General features: G+C 41.5%; 1 protein-coding gene and 1 long non-coding RNA gene across 2 annotated transcripts in view; one reads left to right on the forward strand and one right to left on the reverse strand.

Annotated features, from left to right (window-relative positions):
• LOC126383926 (uncharacterized) overlaps positions 1 to 17,796 on the forward strand; it is a 34,048-nt gene extending 16,252 nt beyond the window's left edge. The window contains exon 3 of the long non-coding RNA XR_007569198.1: positions 17,728 to 17,796. This is a non-coding gene — a long non-coding RNA (uncharacterized LOC126383926). The remainder of the gene's footprint in view (positions 1 to 17,727) is intronic.
• rpl15 (ribosomal protein L15) overlaps positions 1 to 18,833 on the reverse strand; it is a 993,591-nt gene that overhangs the window by 556,760 nt on the left and 417,998 nt on the right. The gene's annotated exons all lie outside the window — the stretch shown is intronic.

The following is an 18,833-nucleotide window of genomic DNA, read 5'->3' on the forward strand; positions in this document are numbered from 1 at the left end:
AGTGGACCATAATTGCCATGGTTAGATAATGAACACTTGTTAAGGAACAACTGAACTCATGTTTTAAAGAACCTAGCGCTGAGTATTGGTCATATTCCCTTGATCTTGTAAAATCAGTGGTGTTCTCACTCAACTGTGAACACTTTTGAATGTCAGAGCTTCACACCAGCACATTAATGCAGTACATGCACACAGCCTCAGTCATTTTCTTCTGGCATCAAACATGAACACAAATATTGTGCCTTGACCTCCACAAACAGATCAAGAAAACAAATCTCTCTGACATTCATCAGGTCTAGTATGTAGTTAAATAAAGGCTACTCACCTTGTTAGCACTGCTCTTTTACTTTTAAAATAATGGGTATCGAGAATGATTGATGTTAAAATGTTACGCATAGCGCTGTTATTATTGTCTCTGTCTTATATCATGAAAGCTCGTTGTACTTTATGGAGATGAGGCAATGTAAAGATTAAAAGTCAGCTGGCAGTTTTTATAGAAGGCATGGTAGACATACAGGACATCTAGTGAACTGAGATGTCCGTTATCTTCTGTTGAGTCACAGTGAAATCACAAACTAAGCTTGAGTGGGGGCAAATCTGTTAATCCCCTTATTCTCAACATCACAACTTTACTGCCGCTGATTTAAGTTTTCCTCAAGGACAGGGAAAAATTTTCCCATATCCTTCAATATTACTAAACGGGGGCCGTTTTTCATATTCAGAGCCTCTCACTCCGTGGTTATTGGAGCATATGTTGGGAAGGTGTAGGGGCAGTGGACCTTGTCCTGCTGGGTTGCCACTGGGCTGCAGCGAGAGTCCAAGTGACAACAGAAAAATATCATGTCAAAGCCATTGCCCCGCACCATGATGCACAGAATACAAATGCCTGCAAAGTGTATGCAAACACTAAAATTACGAACTGGGAGTTACACTTAAACTAAAAGTAAGCTAATGCAGTCCCAGGAAGCAGAGGTGCAGTTTCCTAGAGAGCCATCAGACCATGGCTTGCTCACTTTTAACGGCAGAACACAGACCAAGAAAGACTTGCGCTTAGCTGAAGGCCAGATAGAAGCCACCTGAAGTTAAGGACATAAAACACACCAGCCTACCTTCACAAACAGCAAAGTTGCGTTAAGCAAAGGCTTGAAGCTGACAGTATCACTCCAGATCTAACGCCAGAGGACAAGCCAGCTCAGCTGCAAAACAAGGAACATAGGCAGATATAACACAAATGACACACCATGTACATGCAGCACCGTGGAACTGCAAGAATGCATACCTTACAATCACTGGGAAACCTACCCATGAAGTTGGGTTGTTGTTTCAGCCACGCTAAACGGTGGACCACGTCACCAGCATAGAAACCAGGTAGGAAATCCCCAATTGAGCAATAATAACTCAGCTGGATATAGTACTCACTGGCGCTGTCCAGTAATTACGGCACTGGTGACTCATTGAATGCAGCTCTGTAACCATTAATGGGCAGAAGAAAATCATTACCTTTAGCTAGAGTGCAATGTAGTTTGCGAGCAACCATGTGTTTGTTGCCTGTATTCATTTTTGTGTTCTGTATGCACACATTTATGACAATATTAGCTGAACTTATACAGAATAAACAGTTGAAATACCAGTTATTTGTTAGTATTTTTATATTTTACATTTCATCATGTATTTATTCTAAATTAAAATCAGTAATAATTCTTGTGAGCTATTATGACCTGTGCATTAAAAACATTCCTAGTGTGGTTTCACAACTTAGGATTTGTATTGTTCAGTGATTCAAATAAGTTTGTGTTCACTGATGGCTGTGTTATTAGTTGGAGAACAAGCAATCAGAGGCTTGTAGGATTAAGAATGGGGATGTTATCTTTTTACTTAGATATTAACAAATGGTAAAAAAAAAAAAATGGCGACATGCGTGGATGAATTTGATGCAGCTGTAGGCCTTCGGGTTGTTGTAATTTAGCTCATAGAAATAACTCTTAAATTGACTCTTAAATTCACAGCTTTTGTTTTGTCTGAAAATGACATAGGGGAAATAATTTGCCACTTACTAGTTTACAGGGCATTGAAAAGACAACCTTAAAGGAAATGACCGCTTTAGAATGAAAATACAGACAGTACTTACTAGGGTTGGGTCGGTATGAGGGGAAAAAAAAAAAAACGGTCCGGTTTTTGTGAAAAACTGCATCAAGTCAGTAATACCGGATTTTCGCAACTTGGGGGCGCAATTGACTCATTTAAAATAAAATAAAAAACGACCATAGAACAACAGAGTGACAGTAACACGTTGTTTCTTTTATTCCTTACAAATAAATTTTGCAGCTTACTCAATCATTTCAAACAAGGGCTGCCTCCTTCGTCTGGCTCAAAGCCAGAGTGTTGCCATGTTGGCGCATTCTTTGATTTCTTCGAGACTAAATTGTCCGCCATTATCGACTCCCCGTCACTATTAAACAAACTCCAGGCTACAGTAGAGGCCTCGGCGCATGCACACTCAGGGCACTTGGATTACGACAGACGAGCCGTTCTAACGTTTTTGAAATGCATTAGCGGAGTTTTATTACCTTTTTAAAAATGTTTTTGGACGTGGGTTCCATGCACTTCAAGTGTATGGAAAAATCCGACTAGCTGTTACTCTCCGATACCCCAAGCGAGTTTTGTGGATTAAAAAACTACACTGGACTTCTTGTCAGCATGAGGGTGAGTATGTACTGTCTGTATTTTCATTCTAAAGTGGTCATTTCCTTTAATATTAGACTGAATGAAGTGAAATAAACTGGCAATAAGTCGTATTACCAGCCTGGACCTACATAAATGTCTTACAATGTGTGGAATCAGCCTCAACATGGGAATTATAAGTAGAAAATGTAGCCTCATGTACTTAACCTTGATCTATGAATTTTCTCAGGGCGTGCAGGTGCTCCATCAAGGCATTAATTCTCCTCCTTTGATTAATCTTTGCATATTTGTTCCGTCACTTGAGTTTGCCGCCTCAGTATCTCCCGATCGAGTCATCTGTCCGCCCAGCTGCTATTCTTTCACAGCCAGCCACAGTGCACTGACTACAAAGGGCAGTTAAAAGTCACTGTCCACCAGATTGTCTTTTATTTGTTGCCTTTATTTTCCAGCCTTTATTCTCCTGCCTCTTCGAGTTCTAAAGACCATCTTGCTGCCTTTTGACTATCGCCCGCCTGCTTTAGCCCTCTGGATTTCTTGTTGCTGCCTCCTGACCTAGTTTTTCAGTGTTTTTACCACAGCTGTTCTGCCTCCTGAGTCTGATTTGCAGGACGAGATCTGTGATCCAGTGTTACACCTGCAGTTTGTAACACAAGTGTCATGATTCTTTTCTCATATGCAAATCCATTTAGGTGGCATCCAACAGCAGGAGGCGGTACTTCTTCTTTTCATCCCAGTTTAGTTGGATAAAAAAACCTCATCACTGTTAATCAGAGTAATTCTTCTATGTGTGAATGTGTTGTGTTTAAAGTTGTGTGTAATACTGCTCAGGTAACCACGATATTTTGCAGCTGGTTAGCTAAAGATCACAGAGTCGCAAAGTGGGAGGAGTTATTTACAGGATGTGGAAATAATTTAATAGTCCTCTAGGTAACTGCTGGTTGGAGTCATGGCCGTACCCACTATGATGTGTAATACACAGGTCATTCGTTCTGTCACACCTGGAGTACTGCCCAGTCATCTGGTCAAGTGCTGCTCAAAAACATCTTAAAAAGTTTCAAATTGTACAGCAGAGAGCAGCCAGATTAGGTCTTTATTGTTCTTTCCATGCCAACATGTGTGAGATGCATAATCGACTATCTTGGCTGACTGTGGAGGTGAAACTAAAATCTAGTCTTTTGTTATTCATGCATACTGTCATCTTAGAAAATACACCTCAGTTTTCTGGAGATAAACTAGTATGTAGTGGTTTTTGTCATGGGTATGTGACACGTCAAGTGAGCACTGGTCTTCTGATGGCACCAAGTCCACGAACAAATTTAATAATGAGAGCCGTTCTTTACAGAGGGGTCTTATCTGGGAATGTGCTCCCTACCAGCATTAGACAGATTAATAATAGATATTCCTTCAAGATCTCCCTACTAAACGAAAATGTTATTGAAGTTCTTGAATATTTTTGTTATTTTTTTTGGTACAGTGAGTTTGTGACAGTTTTGTTTTTTACTCACTTAATGTCTCACTGATACTGTGGGATTTTAAATTGATGTATTTTTAATCTTGTTTTGTGAGTGGACTCCAGGAAGAGTAGCAACCACTTTGTGGAAGCTAATGGGGATCTGCCTAAAAATAATTGTACTTTGGTGCGGCAAAGATATTGTATAAAGTCAACTTGCTCATTTGACCACCATCATTGCTTGTGCGTGTGTGACTGTGTGTGTGGGGGTGGTGACGTGAATAATCATTTTTTTACAATGTGGTTCTTTGATTATGTCTACAATTTAAAACTGGACAGCGTGTGAAACAGGTAACTACATAATTTTATGAGTGGACTGATTGTTCATCAGTGCCATTCATCCCCAGACATCATCTGAGAAATACCTCCTGTGCAGTCTCGCTACGTTACACAGTCGCCAGCCATCATGATGCTGGCTTGTTAGTTTCACTTTCACTTTCTCCTCATATATATATATATATATTTTTAATTTTCACTGCAAGAGTATCCTGACGGAGCCTGGTAACATATACATATAAATGTCAATTAACCCTGTGCTGACTTTCTTCATTAAGACAGATGAAAATTAAAAGACTCCATAAATCAAAGCTGAGCTCTGGGAAGGGAAAAGATACAGGACAAGATGAGGAGGAGGAGGTATACCCACTGTGCCCAGGATAGGATTAGCATTATGTCCCTATACTGTTCAACACAAACATAAACTAGTGTGATTCAATTTAAACAATGTTATTACCACAGAGATATGCTGTATATGTTCTTTGGTAATTACAGTGGACCCTTCAGGATCAATGTTACAGCAACACAAACACGTGACATAACTGTAGTGTAATAATATAGTGTTATTGTGTAAATGAATTATGTATACTTCACATTTTGTTTACATTTATGTTCTGTTTGAGACACAGTTCTATAATTTAAATCCAAAATGATGCAAGCTCAAACACAAAGACAAGAAAAGAAGGTGTTAATAATTTTCCAAAATTATTTTTGATACATTTTGGAAAAAGAGACAAGTGAGGAGTTTTTTTTTTTTTTTTTTGCTCTTCAAGTGAGGATCCTATGCTGTTCACATAACATGGTCGAAATTAATATATATAAACACTTGAAGATCCACTTGTTACTGTCAAGTGTATGTCATATAAAAACTAAAGTAATGTCATACGGAATATTTAAGGCGTGCTGATGGATTCACATCATCAACTCATGCATTGAGTATTATTACAAGTTAACGTTCCACCTTAAAAGTCTCCGGCAGTCGGCCCAGTGAATGAAGTTATTTTTTCTCAGACTCCAGCTGCTGTGAGAGGCAGCAAAACATCGTTTCATTTTATAGTTACAGTTTACTAATAAAACTCTCCACAGTATGAACAGTGGTTACATGAGCCTCAAAACCAGACACAACTCAGCCCTGAGCAGAGTGACCGTCCTCTACTGACCAATCAGACTGCAGTGTTCACAGCTCCACCTTTTAGTACCAGATCTGTGTGCTAGGTACCCCAACAGAGGGGGGACCAAACATGGGGACGATACAGAACGGTTCATTGGTACCATCCAAACACAGCAAATAATCGTTTTCAATAACCAATTCCTACTGAAGTGAAGAAGAAACACATGCATACAGATACAGTATTATGAAATTATCCAGGAGGCTTCTTCTCCTCCCACTTCACAGCACTGTTGTAATAAGTCTATAATCAATTGGGTCCATGCACAGGGGACCTGTACAGGATCTGCATGAGCTGATGCAGTCTCTGTTCAAGCATTTACTGCACAGGTCAAGCTGGTCATCTTTCCTCCAATTTGCAAAATCTCCCCCCTGAGTTCTCTGTCCGTGTTATTTCATGCCTCAGCAGCTAAATGGCACACAGTTGATCCGCTGCAGGTTACAAAAAAACTCTGTAAGTGGTTTCAGTTCAAATGTGACCTGCTGCATTTTAGCAGAGGAAAAAAGGCCAGCAGAAAAGAGTGTGTGAGTGCTGTGTTGAGCCCTGCAGCCTCTTCACTCCCCTCTCTATGTTTCCTCCTGTGCAGAAGGGCCAGCAGTAATGACCTCCCTTCGCTCTGCAGAGCACCTTCAGCCTGGCCGTGGGCTGAGGCAATCTGTCGCTTGTTTGTGCCGGTGACATCTGCTCCCATGGGGACCCGGGATTATTTCTCCTCTTTTCCAAGCTCCTGAGTGTGAACCTGTACGTTTGTGGATTTTACTGTATGCGGGGGTGTGATGAGTGAAAGAGGCAGTGGGAAGAGCACTTGCACACATGCACATATTGTGGTTGTCAAGCGTTTGGCCTGGATGGCTTTGTGAAGGCAGACTCTGCTCATTTTATGCACATTTGAAGGGTAAATATATGAACAGCATGTAAACGGATTTTAAACATGCATGCATGTAATTTCTAATGAGATGCAGTGTTGGTAAGCTGCAGTTGCTTGTTCACACTGTGGGCAGCAGCGTATGGATCTTCAATGGAGGTTCTTTTTTGTTCTAATTCGGCAGACAGCTTATGTGCTGATTGTGTTAGGGCCTCAGGACGCTTCAAACTAAAGCAGGATTTATACTTTTGCGTCGAGTTAACACCATAACTACGGTGTAGACTCTGCTTAGATGCATTTCTGCCGTAGCCTATGCCTTAGCCTGATGTGCACCTCCTCAAGAATAGCCCTACATGCTGCGGGAATGCAGACCTCCTGTTTATCTTTGTAAGCTGAAAATCATTTCCCTCCATGGAAACAAAGCCTTTATCTACTTTTCTGTTTAATTTATGCAAAGCAGAAAGTCTGCCCTCTAACAAAGACAATACAGGCTATTGTCTTTGTTAGAGATGTTCCTGGGCACAGCACACAGGTGCGGTCGGAACTTTCTAAAAAGGTAGAAACCAGGTGCCAGCAGCACGTAGGAAGTTACAAAAATTTCGGACACAGCGCTGAAAAAAATGTAACAATAGCAAGGCAGAACACCAAGTGGACAAAGCTGCGGTTGGCTTTCAGTTTCGCTGGTGATAGTCTTCATGAACCGCAGTGGACCACCATGGTGCTCCATTCCACAGCTGTGGAGACATTAACTCAGAGCCAAACTTTTAACCTGCTGATGACACTGGAGGGAAAGTCAGTGTGCACCAAAATCAGGAGGATTAATCCTCTTACAGCTATGAACTATAAATGTCTGTGCAACATTTCATGCTCATGCATTGAACATTTGGCAAATTATTTTAGTCTGGACCAAAGTGATGCAGCAACCATCATTCACAGAGCCATGAATCTAGCATGGCTAATATGATTGATCAAGTTCAATCCCTTTGACATTTTATGAATCCCACTGCAGTCTTGGCAGAGACATTAATTCCTTCCAGATACATGTCATATCTCACAAAATCTGACAGGAGCTATCTCTAACCCTAAACATAGCCATTTTGAACTTTCTGCCCTGAAACAGGCAACATCAGGGGTCAGTAAGCTGCAGCTCAGGAGCGCATGCCGCTTTTTAGTTCCTCTAAAAAATTATATGGAAATGAATAACAGTTATTTTTAACATTAATCATTTATCTAAAGTGACTCACATTCTCCAATTGTAAAAATACATCTCAACTGAAATGTGCATGATGTATCTACAGTCTGGCACTTTTTCCTCTTAATTTTGCCAAACCTCAATAGTCATCGCTAGTCTTGAGTCTCCCTAGGCTAGCTATGAAATCCAAATCCCCAAAACAGTCTAGGACGAAAATAGAGATTTCAGTAGTGCATGGACAGATTTGTTTGCTTTCAATGGCAATGCTATAAAGTTAAAGTACCCAATAATAACAAAGAGCCCATTACTAATGAATGCATATTCACACATATTAGTCTTGTTGATTGGCTGATTTAGGCTTAATAGGCTGTGTTGGGCTGTGTAGGAGGCCCCAGGGCAGAACCAGAACATGTTGGAGGGACTACATATCTCATCTGGACTGGGAACGCCTTGGGGTCCCCCAGGAGGAGCTGGAAAGCATTGCTAGGGAGATGGACGCCTGGGGTGCTTTGCTTGGCCTGCTGCCCCTGTGACCCAGCCCTGGATAGGCAGATGAAAATGGATGGATGGATTAATGGATGGATGGATGGGCTGTGTTACCTTCATTGTATGGTTGAAATATGTTCTGCAGCTTCAGACATTTGATAGTAAAGGTTGTTGACCCCAGATCTACACCAACACATAATCTGTTTTTTTAAATTACACCTGAATCCAACCCTTCAGTTTGTAAGGGCCAGCTCCAAACCTTATTTTAGGGCGTCCTTAAATTAGCCCATGTGACCTCTGTTAATTATATTAGTTAACCAAATAGATAATGTGTTGTAGTAATGCTCACTTCCAGATCAGACTAGAATAGGTCCTATAACATCATACAGTATAGCTAGTAAGTATATGTGAGCATTATTGTCCCTGTTTCTAGTTAATGTTAAGTCTATTCGGCATCATTCTTGTTGATCTAGTCTAACGTTGTGATATTTGTAAAGCATAGCTTCAATTTCAGCCTTTGTTCTGCTCTTATGCTTGTATTCTTCTTGTACTTGTGCAATGGCCCTGTGATTTAACATCAGAGGTAATTAACACAGTTTGATGTGTGCAGTAGAATTGGTTGTGACTGTGATTGAGTATATTTCTGCCCTGAGAGCAGTGGATTTACAGCAAACACTGTGCTCTACTTAGGGAACATATGTATGGAAATTATTCATAAGAATAATGGCACAAGCAAGCACATGTGTATGGATGCCTCTTAATGGTGCCCCATACAGTAGCCCCACACCAGCGTTGACTGATATGTTTTATGAGCACAATAAAAGCCTGCTGAACCAGATTATAACTGCAAACAACACACACTAAAGGAAACAGAGTGAGGAGGAGGAAAACAGTGAGTTACAACATCCCTGGGCTGTGAAACGCAATTTGTGGAGTGGTGGGAAGATACTGTATATAGTGAACAGTGTGTGTTTGGGTGTGTATTATGTATTCGCTGCACGACTACACAGCAGTGCTCTGGACCTAATCGCAACTTACTCTTGGTCAGCATTCCAACAATCTCACTGCTCCCTGCACAGCAGATTCAAGCCATCGACTTACTGTGGATCAAAACCAATTATGTCTGATCACCGACACAAATGGAGACAGAGGGAGAGAGAGGAAAGGTCTATAGAGGGGAGAAACGAGCATGTTAAAGGATCATTTTAGATAATGGCACTAAGCAGTGATGTAGTATTAAATAAAAGGGGGGGAAGCTATGACCTCCATTTGGTGATTATCTTTATGAACCACCAAAATAAAAAACAATTAATTATAATTTAAGCTATAGCATCAATTTGATGTGCTTTACTATAATATACAAGATGAATTATGTCGGCCAGAGAAGCCGGACAGATTGTGCTTGCAACAAAGTTAAACGGACTGATTCACTGCAGCATCCTTGACAATGAATATTTCCCCACAGGATTTTTAACAGAAAATGGGTCACATGGTGGAACATGATCTGCACCACATGACAAATAAGTCCCACAATCTTGCAGAAAACAATCAGCTGCAGGTGCATATCACTGTCTCTAGATGCTGAGCCTTCAGTAAGTCCCTCACTTCCCAGGAGGCTTTTCATCATTCAGTATGTTTCCACTTAGGACAGTAAGCCACAAACAGACCTTGGCTCTCAAGGAGGAATCTTTGGATGTTTTAAAGGCTTTCAGAACCATTCAACAACCTGTTAAGCTTGAACACACCACCTTACCAGCTTTATATATTCCAGCAGATAACAGAGCAGGTTGAAAATTGGAAAAGTCTACCTTTAACAGCTTTAGCAATTTAAATTCAGCCAGCAACTGTTAGTAAAAACAGCTAACCACAGGGGAGGCATACACATGTAAACACACACACATTGGTACATAAAGGAGGTAGGGAGGCATCGAAACCCAGTGTCCTGCCTCTAAGGGCAGGGTTTAGGGGCATCAAATCCCAACATCTTGCCTTTGAGGAGAGGGGATAGAGGGGCATTGAAAGCCAATGTGCTGCCTCTAAGGAGCAGGGGTGAGGGGGCATAACATCCTGCCTCTAAAGAGAGGGGATAGAGGGGCATCGAATCCCAATGTCCTGCCTCTAAGAAGCAGGAGGTAGAGAGGCATTGAAACTCAACTTCGTGCATCCAAGCAGAGGAAATAGAGGAACATTGAAACCCAGAGTCCTGGCTCTAAGGACAGGGGATAGAGGGGCATTTAAACCCATCATCTTGCCTTCAAGGAGAGGGGGTAGAGGGTTATCAAAATCCAACCCTTTGCCTTTAAGAAGCGGGGGTGGAGGGGCATTGAAACCCAATAACAGGTGTCTAAGGAGAGGTTTTAAAGGTGCATCAAAGCCCATCTCCTGGCTCCAAGGGGAGGGGATAGAGGAGCTTTGAAACCCAACATCCTTCCTGTAAGGAGAGGGGGTACAGGGGCGTCAAAACCCAATGGCTTGCCTCTACCAAGAGGGTTTAGAGGGGCATCGAAACCCAACATCCTGTGTCTAAGGAGAAGGGGTACAGGGGTGTCAAAACCCAATGCCCTGACTCTGTAAGATCAACCTGCCAAGGGACTACGGATGAAAATTAGCAATCTGGCATATTTACATGCAAATGTTCATTAATGTGCACTGTCCCTTCTAACTTAAATAAATAAATAAATAAATAAGAGGGGCATCAAAACACAAAATCCTACCTCTATGGAGAGGGATTAGAGTGGCATCGGAACCCAATGTCCTGCCTCTACGAAGAGGGATTAGAGGGGCATTGAAACCCAACATCCTGTGTCTAAGGAGAGTGGGTACAGGGGCGTCAAACCCAATGTGCTGCCTCTACGAAGAGGGTTTAGAGGGGCATCAAAACACAACATCCTACCTCTAAGGAGAGGGGGTAGAGGAGCATAGAAACCCAACGCCCTGCCTCTATGAAGAGGGATTAGAGGGGCATCAAAACACAACAACCTACCTCTAAGGAGAGGGGGTAGAGGGTGTTGGACTAGGGGCTCATCCTACTCTCCAATGTGCTATGTGTGAGCTCAGTCCTGCGTGTTCTTTAATGAAGCAATAGGAGAAGATATTCGGTCTCAGTTAATGTAGTTTATTAAGCAGTAAAGGAATAAAATTACAGAGCTCTGGGCCTCAACTTCACGTCCCTGACGAACAACAAAGGTGTGTCAGTTCACGAAGTCTGACTTCCCGTCCTTTCCCTGACCCAGTATATTTGAGCGTAACAGAGTGTCATTGTGCACGCAAGGCGTTATCCTCTTCTCATTGGCAGTTCCACTTCCTCCTTCACCACACCACGCCCCTGCCTCGTGTTAATCTGACTCCTTCCCGCTGGCGGTGGGGGCGTGGTTCCTTTTTTGAAAGACAAGAGAACAACACAACTCCCTACACGTGCTGTACCTTACTATCTGTACATCACTTTCTATTCTTTTTTACCATATATGAAACTAATTATCTAAGCATTGCGGTATGTGCTCCTCAGACTTCATGTCTCTTCCTCTCCTGTACTTCTCCACTTCTGCAAAGAAAACACATTCAGATCAGCTGAAATCATCTCAGTATTCTCATTGTTCACACATCTAAAACTTATATAGTGAAACACAACTTATAGTAAAACACATAAAATCATTCTATTCCCAACAAGGGCCATTGAAACTCAATGTCCTCTAAAAAGCGCGATGAGAGGAAGTAGAGTTCCTTAATGTTTTCTTGGGAAGGGGGGTGTTCAAACCCACCGATGAACTCAAGCTGTTCCATTTCACAGGGCGCCCAATTACCAGACGCCTGTTTGAGCCAGCACCAAACTTGGTACGAGCGGACTTAGTTTAATTGAAAGTGGTTTGGAGAAACTCACGTAGACAAATTGATGTGTATAAAATTCTAACACATTTGCAGAGGTGTTGATCTCATTCTGATTAATAATGACTCATCCTGAGTATCAGGTTAGTTAGTCAGACATCAAGGTCCTCACCCCCCATTGCCCTTACTAACCATTCGTTAGATTGTTGCAACATTTACTTACCCTTCTGTGGAAGTCAAACATCACAAACATGGGTAATGTGGGTAAGAACTGACTCAGATATAAATTCTGAAATGCGTAACTGTGAGTGACGACACTTCCATACAGTTTTACTGCCGTGAAATGATGTAGCTGCAGCAGGTTGAGTGCTGACATATTCAGGGTGTAACTTTGAAGGCAACTGTCTGCCCATCATAACCTCCATTGTATACATGCTAAAGTGAACGTTCTCTGCATGACACAGAGGATCAGTTTCACTTCCTCTTGTGCTGTCTGTTGAAATAGTTTTTGTAATAATTGCCCAAGTTTTGGGATCTATGAGTTTGCTGCCTCTGCTTTGCAGTAATACAATGGAATTAGTTTGAATTTGATTTGTGATTCTTTTGCCCTTGAAAAAAATCTTTGCAAAATTAACCAGAATTTTGTATCTATAGACACAATGTCCAGTTACTGATAACCTTTTATATAGGAACTATTTCTTTAACAGAAAGTAAATCCAGTGTAAAAAGTACGTGTTGAGGATTTTTCTCAGTGAACAAACATTTTTGGAAAAACAACTTACAGACAAAACTTCGCTGCAAACCTTTCGATAGCCTTTCAGCCAAATACCAACCATAGCACACATCCCCTGTCGCATTGGTGCTCTGAGTCCCACATTTATTTTTCCATTTTCCACTCTATATTTCTGTTTTCAGGAGGAGCTGTTAATTGATTACAAAAACTTCCGGAGACTGAGCTAAACTCAGCACAGATAAAAACGTCATTACTTAATTTGTATTTATTTTAGTGCTGTTTGTTTTCAATATCTTACTATGTTTAATGCAGTAAGGATAATGGTGACAACAATAGATTTAGCTCTTTCCTAATAAATTAAACTTGAGCTATATTAGTGTATGAAAATAATAAAGACTCATCGAGATGACTCTTTTCCATGTGGGTGTCTTTCTGCTCTGCTGAGTTCACGCTATGTACTTGTTTTCCTTTCCGCTGCTGTGATGACACAAGATTTACAGGAATTTGTTTTGGAGCTGGAGCAGTAATAGACTGGGGTAATGAGTGTTTTTGCACAGAGACCCAAAGCCTTATCAGCAAGGCGGTGTGTTCCTAGTTAGTGTGAGACATTGTGTTCTCGGGTTAGGGAGGGAGAAACAACTTGTCACTGTCTTTGTACACAAACAAGGTGGACTCAGCATGGAGGGGTTAGAGTGATACACTGGATTGATGTTGGCCTTTAATTAAAAATTCAGATATTGAACCATCAGAGCCACTCATCTCTAACACATAGTTTTAAAGGGGCCTTCCTTATTCCACAGTAAGTCAATATGTTCTAAAGCAGAGTCGTAGACCTGCCCAGAAATGCCATCCGGTGGCTTACCACACTCGTCATCTATGCTACCAAGCTAAGCAGCAATCTCAGATATAAGTAAGTACCAAGTTCCAGAGAGGGATCAGGAAAGGCTCCTGTTGGTCACTAATGTCCCCTGGCAGGCCTCACATTTATCACCGTTAACCAGTCAGTGGCAAGGAACACACACACACACACACACACACACACACACACGGGCACACCACTAACATTAGCCAGTCAATGACGCTGGATGCCAGGTAGCTGAGTTTGGGGCCATACACATGCTGTGTCTTTAACCGCCTGGAAAGCACGAGGTCAGGCGCTGGCTGCTACTCTTGTGCAGGTGCTGTTTGTGTGTAGGCCTATCGTCCGTGGGACAGATGACACGCTCTGGTAGCTCTCAACTAAAATTATCAACTCCTTCTCCATATTTATCACAGACTGATATTTATGAATGAAGGAAAAGATGTTTGTCGGCTGTGATTGGTTGGTCCTTGTCACCTGACATGCAGTGCGCGCTGCTATGTTCCAAAAGTTGATCTCAGTTTATTACAGGGGGCAGCTGTTGTGCCCTGAAAAATAGGTGCTTGAGAACAACGTGTACATCGCAATGGCTTCACTCTGAAAACAATGAATTTGAGGGCGCAAAAAACGCAGCATGTGCACGGCCCCTGAAGGTGGTGCGATCGCGTCCCTTTCAGGAGCTTTGTAATTCAGCCTTGAACTGCAGTGTCTTTTGGAGACTTCGTAAAATAAATCCATCATAACAAGTCCAACACTGAATGTCTTCTGTGATTTTTATCCATTTTTTTAGCAGTCGACTAGCCATCCATGAGTTGGGTTGAATCTGTCGCCCAATCACTGGCTGTGTTCCTGACTTGTCAACCAATCAGCAGTCTTGCTCCCGCCTGTGTGGCCGTTCTTATCTCAAACGCACTGTGCAATGGAATAACAAGCCTTTATCATGTTTTTCAGAATCAGAAATACTTTATAGAGAGGCAAAGCCCCTTCTGGTGTCGACCATGAGACCTTATTTTGGAAATAATATGTTCGGTTTTCAGCAGCGAGAGACAAATAATCATTTGATCCCATTTGAATTGTGCTATGAATTACAGATGTCAATTTATAACATATCTCTTCAAGTCAGGAAAGTTTGCTGTAGTTTGTCTTGCACAATATACCTAAGTTGCTGGCTGTGCACAAATGTAACGTCATCTTTCCTGATGTGTTTTATCCAGCAACTCCTGGTCTTTTTATCATCCAGGAAGTGAAGGAACGAGCAAGACCCATTGCTCATGTGAAAGTCTTGACGTCACTTAAACAACTTGTGTAGTCTTTTTTTATTATCTATTGTCACAGTTGTATACCTCGATAGTTTTATGACAGACTGAGACTTTCTTGGTTTGCAAAATTGTTGTTTTTATCATACAAATGTGGAATTAATGGCAAAACAGGATCGAAACATGATTTGTTTCTCGCCACCGACTGTATTTGTTGCTAGATGAGGTCCCATGATGCCCCACTGGAAGGGGAGGGACTTTAAATACCTATTGTTTCCTGGGGGGAAATTGGGTTACTGTTGCTCTTATATATAAGCATGTATGTAGCCTTATGTATATAAGTACATGTACACACATAGAGAAATTATAAGAGTGTAAGAATAGTATAAATAAGAAGTTAAGTAAGAATATTATTTGAAATGTACAGTATAAATGCAAAGTATTGCACAGTTGAACACAGTTTATTGTTTAGTAAACTCACCAAGTCACATTCCTTGTATGTGAAAACCTTTTTGACAGTAAACCAGTCTGACTCTGAGTCTGGTATTGCGCAGCTGAAAATAAAAATGATAAATAAATGATGGGGTTATAGCTGCTGACAGGTGAAATAGAGTCCATGAGCCAGTCTATTGACTCAGAGTGTCTGACACTGTGAGGGAGAAGTTGAAAAGTTCACGGCTTAAAATTTTAGTTCCACCACCTAAAACTGACAAACAATCCGTGTTGATTTTATCTATTTTTAAAAGACCTACATTTTCCAGTTTGAACAAGTTCATTTGATTATTGAGAGAGTAAAACATCTCAGCGGACAAGTGGCTGAAAAAGAATAAAGCGAAAGTTCACCCCGAAATCAAAAATATATGTTTTACCTCGCACCTGTAGTGCTGTCAATTAATCTAGATTGTTTTGGTGTGAGTTGCTGATTGTTGGGGATATCCGTCACTTAATTATATAGGAACTTGATGGCCTTTGGCTTGTGGTGCGCAAAGTGCCAAATAAAAAAAAACACACACAAAAACTCAACAGCAATGTCTCTTTTCAGAAATCATGACCTGGTTACTAAAGATAATTTACATGTAGGAACTATTTTCTTTCCACCAAACTGCACCCACCAACTGTTTCACCATGCAGAACGAAAATAGTTCCTACGCAAAACACAGCAGGGACTGTGGATTGTATTGAGAGGTTGTTTTTTTTTAGTTAGATTGATAAATATCACTACAGTTAAGAGGAAAAACGTGTATTTTTGATGTTGGAGTGAAGCCCTACCCGTGTATGAACTGGGTCACCAACATGTTTGCAGTTGCCATGAACACGATGTTGATTTGTGTCACTCAAGATAATTAGCTCTGAAAAGAGAGCCAAGCTCATGCACATAGGTTCACTTTGACCCTTCCCAGTAGGTACAGTAGCTGTTCTGAAGTATTTTGTACACCGTTAGCTTATGTCTTAACTATTGTGACTGTTTATTTACTGTGCGTTTCACAAAAGCCCCGTTTCCATTGAGCAGTATGGTTCCGTTCAGTACGCTTTGTATTTCTGTTTCCACAGTGAAAAGTTGTGGATGGGACCAATGGCACCGTTCTGTACCGTCCCCATGTTTGGTCCCCCCTCTGTTGGGGTACCTAGCACACAGATCTGGTACTAAAAGGTGGAGCTGTGAACACTGCAGTCTGATTGGTCAGTAGAGGACGGTCACTCTGCTCAGGGCTGAGTTGTGTCTGGTTTTGAGGCTCATGTAACCACTGTTCATACTGTGGAGAGTTTTATTAGTAAACTGTAACTATAAAATGAAAGGATGTTTTGCTGCCTCTCACAGCAGCTGGAGTCTGAGAAAAAATAACTTCATTCACTGGGCCGACTGCCGGCAACTTTTAAGGTGGAACGTTAACTTGTAATAATACTCAATGCATAAGTTGACGATGTGAATCCATCAGCACACCTTAAATTTCACTGTGACAACTTTGACCATTTGTTTAGTTTTTATATGACAGACACATTTAGTAATGAGTGGATCTTCAGGTGTTTATCTATATTAATTTCGGCCGGGCTATGTGAACTGCGTATATCCCAATCCTCTCACGTCATTGAGCGTCATTCCTGTGGGCTCCAGCAACACTAAACCCCTGAGCTTGCCTGAGAAGGACTAAATGCACAAAGCTGCTATTTTTAAATATCCCATGGAGAGAGACTCTCACTGCAGCCTGTTCTATTTTGTTCTGAAAATGTCGGCGTGCAGCCTCGTTCTGTGGACGACAGTGGTGTAGTGGAGGGTATACTCAGTTATACGGGGTATACCCATTTCTATTTCTATCCAGTTACAGTATACCCACCTATCAGCTAAAAAGCCATTGTAATACATAGGAGAGTATGCCCACTTCCTCATCAGTAACCTCCCTATCTACCTAGTAGTACACCCACCTCATCAATTACCACTACACCACTGGTGGATGATAAACGAGGTGCAGACTTCCATCTGTGTTACCGCTGATGAGGAAATGCAGTGAGTGACAACAACCCCGCCCACATGTAAGAGGACCGTTTGCGGTGGAAACGCTAGGGTCTAGGTACCATGTCTGAAGGGTTACTTTTGGTTCCAAAGGTACCATACTGAAAGTGTTTGGTGGAAATGGAGCTATAGACGGTCACAACAAGTCAGAGTAAGTGAGTGTTGTCCTCCCTAATATTATTTATTTTACAGTTCAGTACTGGTTGACTACATTTTGGCCTACTGCTTGGGACTTTAAGTTCTCTAAATTTGCCATGTCACACCCTCCAGAGTCAGTTTATTTACATTCAGTATGCCTTATTATGATTGTCAATGTGAAAAATATATATACTGCTCAATAAATAATTATCACTCCACCACTCTCTGAGTCTCTTCACAAATCTAGCTTGAGAGTCAGTCAGAGGCAGACGGCAGAGCGCAGAGAGAGTGGAGAGACTTCCATTGCTGAGGTGAGTGATGATTCGACAGTCAAGACAGTTTATTAAAGATGGCTGTGAATTACTCATCAAATCAATTTCTGAGCTTTTTAATATCTTTAAATATGAGATCTGGGGCCAATCACTTCCTCTGGATGAAATTACAAGATGTACCAGTAATTTCTCACATGTTATTTAACCAGATAAAAGTACCAAATTACCTGTTAAAAGGCTCCAGAATACGGGAAATGACATCGTTAAAAATCTTAAGGGCTTATATTACTGTATTTTACAGTGCATTACTGCCACCAGTGTGGAGCGGGGCGAAACCAAAAGATTTCATGCAATGATTCATGCTCCATCATCAGTCTTTGAGGTGAATGATTTTTTTTTTTCTGACTTTACCACACATCAGAGACTTTGCTGCTCAGGCTTGAACTTAGTTTAGCTTTTGAGTTGCAGCAGCTTTTCTGTCTTGAGTACACACAGTTTTAAGCAGGGGTGTCAAACATATGGCTCCCAGGGCAGAACTGTGCTCGCCAAATGGTTCAATTTGGCCCACTGGATGACTTTGTACACCTAATATTGTTGCTCTTATGAAGGCTAAGAGGTGCCAGGTTTCAGGAGCAAGTTAAACTGTGAGTAGCTACTTCATGTAAAATGCTGCTTCAGAGGCTTTTTCACTCTGATCAGAATACATTTATTCATTCATTCATTATGTGAAACTGCTTATCCTGTAAAAGGTCAGGGTGGACTATCCCAGCTAATGATAGACAAGAGTTGGGGTACACCCTGTACAGGTCGCCAGACTATCACAGGGCTAACACATCAAGGCAGACAACAATTCACACTCACATTCACACCTACGGACAATTTAAGCCTAGTTCACATTATACGATTTTCACTGCGATTTTGACGTCGCAGAGGATCTTGAGAGCCGCCTTGGGTCAGAGGTGAGTCGGCAGATAGTCTGCCACGATGAGTCCTCGTGTGAACAAGCCTACGAGCAAGTCGCCCCCTCGTCTGTGACTGGGACTGGATATCTGGCATGCTAGAAA

The sequence above is a fragment of the Epinephelus moara genome, chromosome 22 (assembly GCF_006386435.1).
Source record: "Epinephelus moara isolate mb chromosome 22, YSFRI_EMoa_1.0, whole genome shotgun sequence".
NCBI classification, from domain to species: Eukaryota; Metazoa; Chordata; class Actinopteri; order Perciformes; family Serranidae; genus Epinephelus; species Epinephelus moara.